General features: G+C 43.2%; 1 protein-coding gene across 7 annotated transcripts in view; it reads left to right on the forward strand.

The window, feature by feature from the left end:
* The window catches only part of Thrb (thyroid hormone receptor beta), a 356,182-nt gene that overhangs the window by 156,369 nt on the left and 190,318 nt on the right, over window positions 1-9,495 (forward strand). For 5 of the 7 annotated variants that reach the window (XM_021203598.2, XM_029541433.1, XM_029541435.1 and 2 more), the window contains one exon: window positions 6,353-6,427. The gene's annotated coding sequence lies outside the window, so the exon portion shown is untranslated. Of the gene's footprint in view, window positions 1-2,802; window positions 2,822-6,352; window positions 6,435-9,495 lie in introns of those variants that run through there. The other 2 variants (XM_029541436.1, XM_029541431.1) reach the window with 2 other exon arrangements.

Raw genomic sequence — 9,495 nt, forward strand, 5'->3', positions numbered from 1 at the left:
GCCACGGGAAAGGCAGGGCACAAGGGAGTGGAAATCTACCCAGCACATGCGCAGCTGCCTTGTTTGTTTGTTAGAGCACAGGACATCAGCGCTATCTTGTAATGGCGAATGTGAGGGCGGCTCCCCACACCTAGATACTGCATTTCTCATCTTTTCATTTAAGAATTTTCCTTCACCTGTATTTTCATGTGTCTGCATGATATTTCTATTTAACTTGACTGATCTCTATATCCTAGATAAATCTTTCCTGGTTCAGCTGACATTTGGCAAATATTTGTTGAATTAATTACCCGGTTTTAAACTGTCTTCTGGGTGGTCATTCCTTAGTACAGCAGATCAGTCTGTTAAGTTAACAGTGCTCAGTGATATCGTATGGGCTTCCTTGGTCAGTAACAAATTATCCCCAAACCCAGAAGCTTGAAGCAATTAGCATTTATGAGTGCCTGGGTTCAAAGATTAGCAGGCTAGGTCTTTTAGTCCAGCCAGGGCTCTTGAGGTGCTGTGGACAACAGCAGCTGGGTGACTCTGCCATTGTGGCTTTATGGAGACAGTTGATGGAACCATTCTCACTGTGCTATTCTTGAAGAGGCCAAATCAAATATGCCCCCAACATAATCATAGGACAGCAGAGAGACACTTAAATAGAGCAAGAACTTTCTCAAACTTCTGCATGATCATGTCTGATATGAAAATAGGATTGAGGGGTGCAGGGAGAAAGGAATCAACTTCTTCAATGAACAGGGGTGGTGGTGGAAGGTTAGTGTAGATTGAGGGGTGGATGGAAGGTTAGTACAGGGGTGAGGGAAGGTGGAAGGTTAGTGTAGGGGTGAAGGATGGTGGAAGGTTAGTGTAGGGGTGAGTGAGAGATGGTGGAAGGTTAGTGCAGGGGTGAGGAGTGGATGGAAGGTTAGTGTAGGGGTGAGGGAGGGTAGAAGGTTAGTGTAGGGGTGAGTGAGAGGTGGTGGAAGGTTAGTGCAGGGGTGAGGGAAGGTGGAAGGTTAGTGCAGGGGTGAGGAGTGGATGGAAGGTTAGTGCAGGGGTGAGGAGTGGATGGAAGGTTAGTGCAGGGGTGAGGGNTGAGGAGTGGATGGAAGGTTAGTGCAGGGGTGAGGAGTGGATGGAAGGTTAGTGCAGGGGTGAGGGAGGGTAGAAGGTTAGTGCAGGGGTGAGGAATGGATGGAAGGTTAGTGCAGGAGTGAGGGAGGGTAGAAGGTTAGTGTAGGGGTGAGTGAGAGGCGGTGGAAGGTTAGAGAAGCGGTGAGGAGTGGATGGAAGGTTAGTGCAGGGGTGAGGGTTGGTAGGAGGTTAGTGCAGGGGTGGGGGTGGTGGGAGGTAAGTGAAGGGGTGAGCAAGGGTGGCATTCGTTATTACAGTGTTAAGTATTTAAAACATTTCAAAAGTAAGTCTCTTGTTAGTGAACATGAGTTAAAGTACAAAGTACAAAGGAATGCCAAAGTGTAAGAATTTCTCTAAAAACTATAAGGCATTTTGACATTGCTATACAAAAGGATCCATTAGCCCAGCAGAGAGCAAAAAAGAGTAAACCACTGGGGAGAGAGAGGCAAGAAGAAGGAAAGGAAACAGAAAGCAAAGGGAGGAGATATCACACAATAAGAAATCACTTTTAAAATCAATAAGAAATTAAAAATGTGTATATCAAAAAACAAACAAAAAACCCCACTGCTCACTGCTCTGCAGAGGACCAGAGTGTGGCTCCCACCACCTGTATCAGGAACCTCACAACCACCTGAAGCTCCAGTCCCAGGGGACCTGACACCCTCCTCTGCTCCCCAGGGGAAAACAGATCCCTCAGTCTCCAAATATGACTGGAACAACCTCTGTCATCTATTCAGAAATGCTGATCTTAGTGTAAAATGGCTACTACCATTAAACAGCCCCATTTCTTTTTTATTAGATATTTTCTTCATTTACACTTCAAATGCTATCCCCAAAGCCCGCTATACCCTTCCCCTGCCCTGCTCCCCAACCCACCCACTCCTGCTTCCTGGCCCTGGCATTCCCCTGTACTGGGGCATATGATCTTCACAAGACCAAGGGGCTCTCCTCCCATTGATGGCCAACTAGGCCATCCTCTTCTACATATGCAACTAGAGACACAGCTCTGGGGGTGCTGGTTAGTTCATATTGTTGTTCCTCCTATAGGGTTGCAGACCCCTTCAGCTCCTTGGGTACTTTCTCTAGCTCCTCCATTGGGGACCCTGTGTTCCATCCAATAGATGACTGTGAGCATCCACTTCTGTATTTGCCAGGCACTGGCATCGCCTCACAAGAGAGAACTATATAAGGGTACTGTCAGCAAAATCTTTCTAACAGCCCATTTCTTTTTCTTTCTTTCTTTCTTTTTTTTTTTTTTTTTTGTATTTTTTTAATTAGATATTTTCTTTATTTACATTTCAAATGCTATCCCGAAAGTTCCCTATACCTTCCCCCCACCCCTGCTCCCCTACCCACCCACTCCCACTTCTTGGCCCTGGTGTTCCCCTGTACTGGGGCATATAAAGTTTGCAAGACCAAGGGGCCTCTCTTCCCAGTGATGGCCAATCCATTGGGAGCCCTGTGTTCCATCCAATAGCTGACTGTGAACATCCATTTCTGTGTTTGTCAGGCACTGGCATAGCTTCACAAGAGACTGTGAAGAGCTGTAAGAGAGAGAAGCTTGGACCCTACCGGGTCTCTCTAAGGCTGAGCGGGGTGCTGAGTGTCGGTGACCCAAGAAGAACCACACTGGGCCAGGAGTCTTGTCAAAGCAGGAACTCACTTTACTATGGTAGCAATTTGCTTATATAGAGAGGGCAAGGAGGTGAGATGATGTATGGGGTGGTGTGAGATGATGAGGGAGATGGGGTGACTTCACCGGGCCTATGAAAATTTTAGACGTCAGCGGTAGCTAGGCAGAGGCAATTGCACCTCGGCCGTGGTCTCAAGCAGAGGTGAATGACTGTTCTTGAAAATCGAGCCAGGCTCTGGTTTGTCTTCAAGACCCCAACCAAGGCCAAGTAGGGCCCAACACAAGACCTAGAACCCCTGCAATGTATATGAAGAAAAAAATAACCTCAGACACTTCAACAGCTATGACCCTGTGTGGGTGCAAGGGAATACAACGTGCCTGTCAAGATAAATTTGAAAAAAAATTAGCAAATCCTTTAAAAACAGACCCAAAAGGAACATAGGCTGCTCACATAATTTGGTCTACTTCAGGTAAGAGCTGAGACTCTAGAGATGGCTGAATAGACAGACAGACAGACAGACAGACAGACAGACAGAGAGAATTGGTTTTTGATTAGCCAGATGTGCTGACCCACAATTTTAATCCTAGAACTCAGGAGGCAGAAACAAGTCACTCTCTGTGAGTTTGAGGCCAGCCTAGTTTTCAGAGCTACATAATAGGTACATAATAGCCCTGTTGCAAAATAAATAAACAAATAAATGACATATAAATTTAACCCTTTCAGAGCTTTGCAGTAAAATTATACATTATGTAATTGCTAGTTTCTTCTGTGTTGTTTTGCTTGTTCACGGTTACAGCCTGCCCCTAAAATAGATCAAGGGAGGAGCCATGTATAAATAATATATGAGTGGACGAAGTTAAAGAAACTTTATTTGTCCTTTACCCTTCAATTTGCATTAATTGGGAGCAGCAGAGAGAAACAGGGCCAACCTCACCTCAGTGCAGATGACTAAGCAAAAGGAGCCCACAAATAAATATATCCCAAGTTGGAAAAGGAATCAGTTACAAAACAGGATTCTTTTGAAACTACAAAATAACCACACTAGTGGCATATTTTTGCTCCAATTTAGAAAGGTATAAAAAAACACACATTTCTAAACTACAGTGGCTCCAGGAAAGGATTCTCATCTCCACTTCGGACAGTCTCCTTTGAGTTCTGAGCAAGTTTCCAGTTCCCTGTTTTCTAAAGAGAAGAGTTAAAACTGGGTTTAGGCATCAGTTACTCTCTTTAAATGGCCTTCGGCACAGCCAGGTCAACACTATTATGAGCTTGTCTACTGGACAGACGTGAATTAGGTTTGCAGAAACGCAGTGAAGGACATGCTGTTTGTGTTACATGGATTCTGGGGCCACCTCCCCAGCACCAACATCTCCAGTTCCTAACAGCTTTCACTATGAAACCAGCATCATTCTCAGGCCTTCAAAGCAAGCCCATGACATCAGACTTTGGGAGTGTAGCCCCTCTCCAGGGTCTCCCTGACTTTCTCAGGCCTTCAGAGCAAGCCCGTGACATCAGACTTCGGGAGTATAGCCCCTCTCCAGGGTTTCCCCGAGTGTTGGGCTTGATACTTCCTCTTTCTCTGCCTGCCCTTTCCTAGTCTGGAAAACAAGCCCGTTCATACTGTCTATCTCATATGGTCACTATGAGGACCACAGCATGAGAAATTATTGCTTTACAAACCATAAGGTACACTTTATAAAAATTTATTAGTAAGGTCAATGCCTATGGCCTAAGAACTCTGGAGGCTGGGGCAGAAGATCAAAAGTTCTAAGCCAGCCTGGGCTACAGTCTTGGAAACAGAAAGGGACCTATCTTAAAAAGAACAAAGTACAATAAAATTTAAATAAGTATTTAATGTGAATCAGGTGGGGGACTTTAGATTGTTTTCATGTAACCACATTCAAATCTATTCCTTATAGTCTATCTAAATCAGAATTAAATTATTAAAGTATATTCATATATATAAAGAGAGAAGTTTGATATCATTTCTACAGAAAGCACTGTTCATTTTTAGATATTCATGGCAGAGTTCAGGGTGTGCTTGTACTCAAAACTACAATAAAACCAAATCTGCCCTTGGCACAAACCTCTTTGCTCTATTGACTTCCTCTTTGAAAATGCTTTTACACTGCATCGTGCTCCTCCATGTCTTGGTCTCTAACCTGTACTATCAGCATTTCTTCTCTCATTGGAGGTTGCAGATGAGATTTATGACAAGAAGATTATGATGAGAGCAATGGAGAAGGATTTTTGAAGAAAATAAGTAAATACGTCTCCAGAGTCATCTTTAATGTGGTTTTCACATGGATGATGTTAACAATAATAAATTTTAATAAGTATGTGTTGCTTGTATGGTATGCTTGTCCTGCATGGAGACATGGTGTGGATGAGCCTTCTTAAATACAAGGTCAGATCCAAGAAGGGCAGCAGAGTAAACCTGCACATGCCCAGCATGTGTCACAAATATTCAGGTGGTCCGGAGTTCCTTTAACGTGATAATTAGGGATTTTCTGGTGTTGTGAACTGAGGGTGAAGGGGCAGAAACCTGGTGTTTACACAGTGTGGTGGGGAGAGCTCTTACACATACTGTGGAGCTGCAGGAAAAGAGGGTGAGGGTATGAGGTTTGTAGAGAGAACAGATGTGCTTAAAGTACATTCATGCATATAGACAAGTATAGCAAAATCCAGAACTTTGTACAATTAGTATATGAGGTTTTTAAAATGTAGACATATAGAGATACAAAGTCATGTCCTATGGTATATTTGCAAAGCCTGGGTTGTGGCGATGGCTCAGTAGGTAGACCCTTTGCTCTAAAAGAATGAGGAGTTGAGCCCCTCCAGTTCATGCTATTCTCACAAAAAGGTGGGCATGCTGCTTACCCCAGCACTGTAGGTGTTTCTATATCACAAGATGGACAGACGCTGAGCCTGTGCAGAGGAGACTTGTCTTTCTATCTGTTCCGAGGGGCATAATGGGGTTTACTCTGCAGCTGCTTTGCCCTTTTTCATTACTCTTCCCATAAAGTCAGGGAGCAGCCCGCCCCTGGGGAGCAGCCCATCCCTGGGGAGCAGCCCATCCCTGGTCAAGGACTCTTGGAAGTGGCTTTAAGACCACCAATATGCTCTCGGGTCGACAGCAGGTGGAAAGAGGGAGTAATGTTATCTCTGGGTCAGCTTCTCAGTGAGCTTAAAGAGAGAATGACAATTTAGTAATATAGTATTTATGACACACACCAACAAAAACAAAAACCACCCATGCCCATATTAAGAAATGGCTCACTGTGGCAATCCCAGTACGTAAAACTCTTGGGTGTTGTTCTTGAAGTCCCACAGAAAAGGAGGCCTTTGGGAGGCTCAAAAGTTGTCCCCTATCTAAGCTCTGCAGCTACAGCCTGGTGTTAGCCTCTGTTCCCACAAAACTATGTGCAGTTCAGAATGAGATTTCATCTAAGTCAATTTACATTTATTCAAAATTGGAGACAATCCTGAAACCAGACCTCATTTAAAGACAGAAATAAGAGCAGGTATCAACTAATCAAATGTTGGGGAACTTTTTTTTTTTTTTAAATTATATTTATCTTCTTTTGTTTCCTTTTTTCCAGATCCGTGGTTTCCCTCTCGTTCATCAGAGGACCTGCATGGTACTAAGTTCTACACATGACTTAATGAATAAGAAGGTCAGAGGTCAGCCTTGACTTGCTATTTGCACTGTGGTTATTTTTCCTCTTATTGCTCTCATATCTTCAAACTTGTGGCACCATCACTTTTAAAAAATTTTATTTAGCATAACTGATGTTGATATTCCGAGAAATGCAAGCTATTATGTGGCAAAAACCATATCAAGAAGAGATGAGGTTAGTTTACTCAGGGGAAGAAGGGCAATCCCAGATTGCTGGGTGGAAAGAGCCATTTTCCCTGTTTACAAGAAAACTGTGCTTGAAGAATCCAACTTGTCTCAAGTAACTTTTCCTTCAGTGAAGAAAAAATCGAAATAAATCCCTCAAAAAACAAAAACCCAGGAGTTAGATAAGTCCTGGCTAGATCAAGGAAGGGGGTGTGAGTGCGTGGAGGGAGGTTCCTTGGCTTGCTGCTTACTGTCTGGGTTCCCCTTCACCTTGAGAAGTGTGGTGATGTCACTCAGCCTCCGTGGAATGCTGGGCTGTTTTGAAGCTGGCTTGTTTTCATGGTTAGAACAACGTTTCCGTTTGTGTCTGCATCTAAGCACTTTTTCCCTGTGTTTATTATTTTTAGCAGTTTAAAAGCTCACCATAGAAAGCCGGCTGTGGTAGCGTGCAGGCCTGGCCCAGGCCTGGAGCCTATGGAAGTGTTGGCTGGCATCACAGCAGAGGCCTTTGAATGAAGTCTTTGTGCCTTCCTTTGCCTGTGGCCTCCAGCCTATTGTCTAGGCTTCTTGGTGCTGGTGTTGTCTGATGGTAACCAGTACTAACATTACAGTCCTCTGTGCCCAAGCTCTCCCTTGGGAGCCCCCAGTCGGGCTGCCTTGCTCCTAGTCCTCCTCCAGGTCCGACACTACTCTCTCTACTGCTAATTTATGGACTGTCATGAAAGTGGGATCACTTTAGAACCTTGAGATTTGTGGCTCTTTAATGAAAAAATGCAATGATGACTATTTTCCATGCCGCTAACATTTACATTAATCATTTCCCCTTTCCCAAATGCAGCTTTTCAGTGAACCCCAATTGCCACAACATGGAAAGGGACAGCTGTGCTGTTTAAGGATGAGAAGGGTAGCTATGAACCCCTACCTCTGCCTCTTCCTCATCTCTCCCCCAATACAACTGTCCTCTACCGCAAAGAAAACCCCATGAGACCTCAGAAAACCACAAGTCCCTGCATGATGGCCCTTCAATTTCAGACACAGAAGCCATAGGGGTTTATCTACATGCTCAAACCCTAAAGCATTAAACCCAAAGGAGCAATCTATGAATCCATTTTTATATAGTTCTAGAAAAGGCTTGGTTAATCCATAGTAACAGGAATTAGTATAGTCACCATTACCTCAGGGAGAAGGGGGCATTGATAAGGGGCCAGAAGCATAAGGAAGTTGTCTGAAATGATGAGGTGCTGTATACCTTTCTAGAGTGTGCTCCACACGGCCAGTGTCAAAAATCACCTGTGCATTCAACACTAGGAAGTGTCATTCAATGAACTAGAAAGATAAAGAGGAGAAGAACATCCAGTGAAAACATAAGGTCCAGATATTTGTACCTGAACAACTTCTTAAAGCTTCATGGGCTACATTGTAGCCCTGGTCCTCAACACAGTTCCTGAGGTTTGGGGACACCTGTTGTCCACGCAGTGTCTTCCTGGCCCAATAGTTACCCACCTGAAAGAATAGGAACAGTTCTGTTTTTTAAAATCTTCACCTACTCCTTTGGATGCTTTTCAGTGACTATAAAATGCAAGATTGCATTCATCACAGCAGGCACTGGGACCAAAAAGTAGGCCTCTGTTATCTCTAAAAGAGCAGCTCGTGGATTCCACTGCTTGCTCTCAACTGCTGTCTCACTCTACATCCTCCTATGACATTTCACCTTCTCTCAAGCCTCTTTTTCAGCCTGAAACATTTCAGACAGTTCTCTTTAAATCTCTCCATGTCTTTATTTAGAAGTTGAGCAGAAGGTGACATTGAAATGTAAATAAGGACTTAGACCAAGAAAGAGGCCTCCAGGCCTGCCTCAGAGGACTGATTGGAAGTAGCAAATGGTTTTTTTTTTTTTGAAAAGAAAGAAAAGGGACCCATGAGAGGGTCTCTCAGGGAGATGCATCCCACCCAGCCTTTGAGGCCATCCTACTTTTCCTTGACTAGAACAGACTTTCTGGGACTTGGGAGATTTCCCAACAAAGGCCAAGGCAATGAGTTCTCCAAATGCATCCACAGGAACACAGATTTAGTTCACTAATGAAGCTATGGTAAAACTGAATCATCTGTAAAACATGTTTTTAACCCACACATGCCGTACTTTGAATGCTCATGATGCAAATTTCCTAATCAAAGCAAATTTAATTTAGCAAATTTTCTTCTAACCAATTTAACGTGCATGAAAGCAGAGATGGAATTATGCAATGCAAGAGTTGGAGCAGTGTTTGCTTCCTTGTAAGTCAAGTCATTAAGAGTCAACTTAGCCAAATGGAAAAGGCCTATCTTCTCACTCCAGTGACAGGGAATATTATCTTCCTAGAACCAGGGTTTTGGACATGCTCCACCCTCAAATCTGACTCTTGCCCTTTACCAGTGCAACATGTTATTTCAGTTTTCCATGAAATGAGAATAAGGGTAAAATGTCAATAATTGAAATCTAGTCTATGGATATTTTCTTAATTGTTTTTATTTTTACAATTTAAATGATACACCTATTATAACCAAACTTAACCATCTAATATAACTCAGCCAAGTATGGTGTCTTATAACTGTAATCTTAGCATTTGGGAGAATGGATCAGAAAAAGTCCCCATGAATTCAAGGCCAACTTGGGCTATAGTCAGTTCCAGATCAGCCTAGATTAAATAGTAAGACCCTGTCTCAAAAAAAGAAATGTGTGTGTGTGTGTGTGTGTGTGTGTGTGTGTGTGTGTGTGTGTTGAATAATTTCTTGTGGACAGGAACATTGTATGTATATATATGTATGCATAGATAGATAGATAGATAGATAGATAGATACATAGATACATAGATACATAGATACATAGATAGATACATAGATACATAGATAGATAGATAGATA

This window comes from Mus pahari, chromosome 8 (assembly GCF_900095145.1).
Source record: "Mus pahari chromosome 8, PAHARI_EIJ_v1.1, whole genome shotgun sequence".
NCBI lineage: Eukaryota > Metazoa > Chordata > Mammalia > Rodentia > Muridae > Mus > Mus pahari.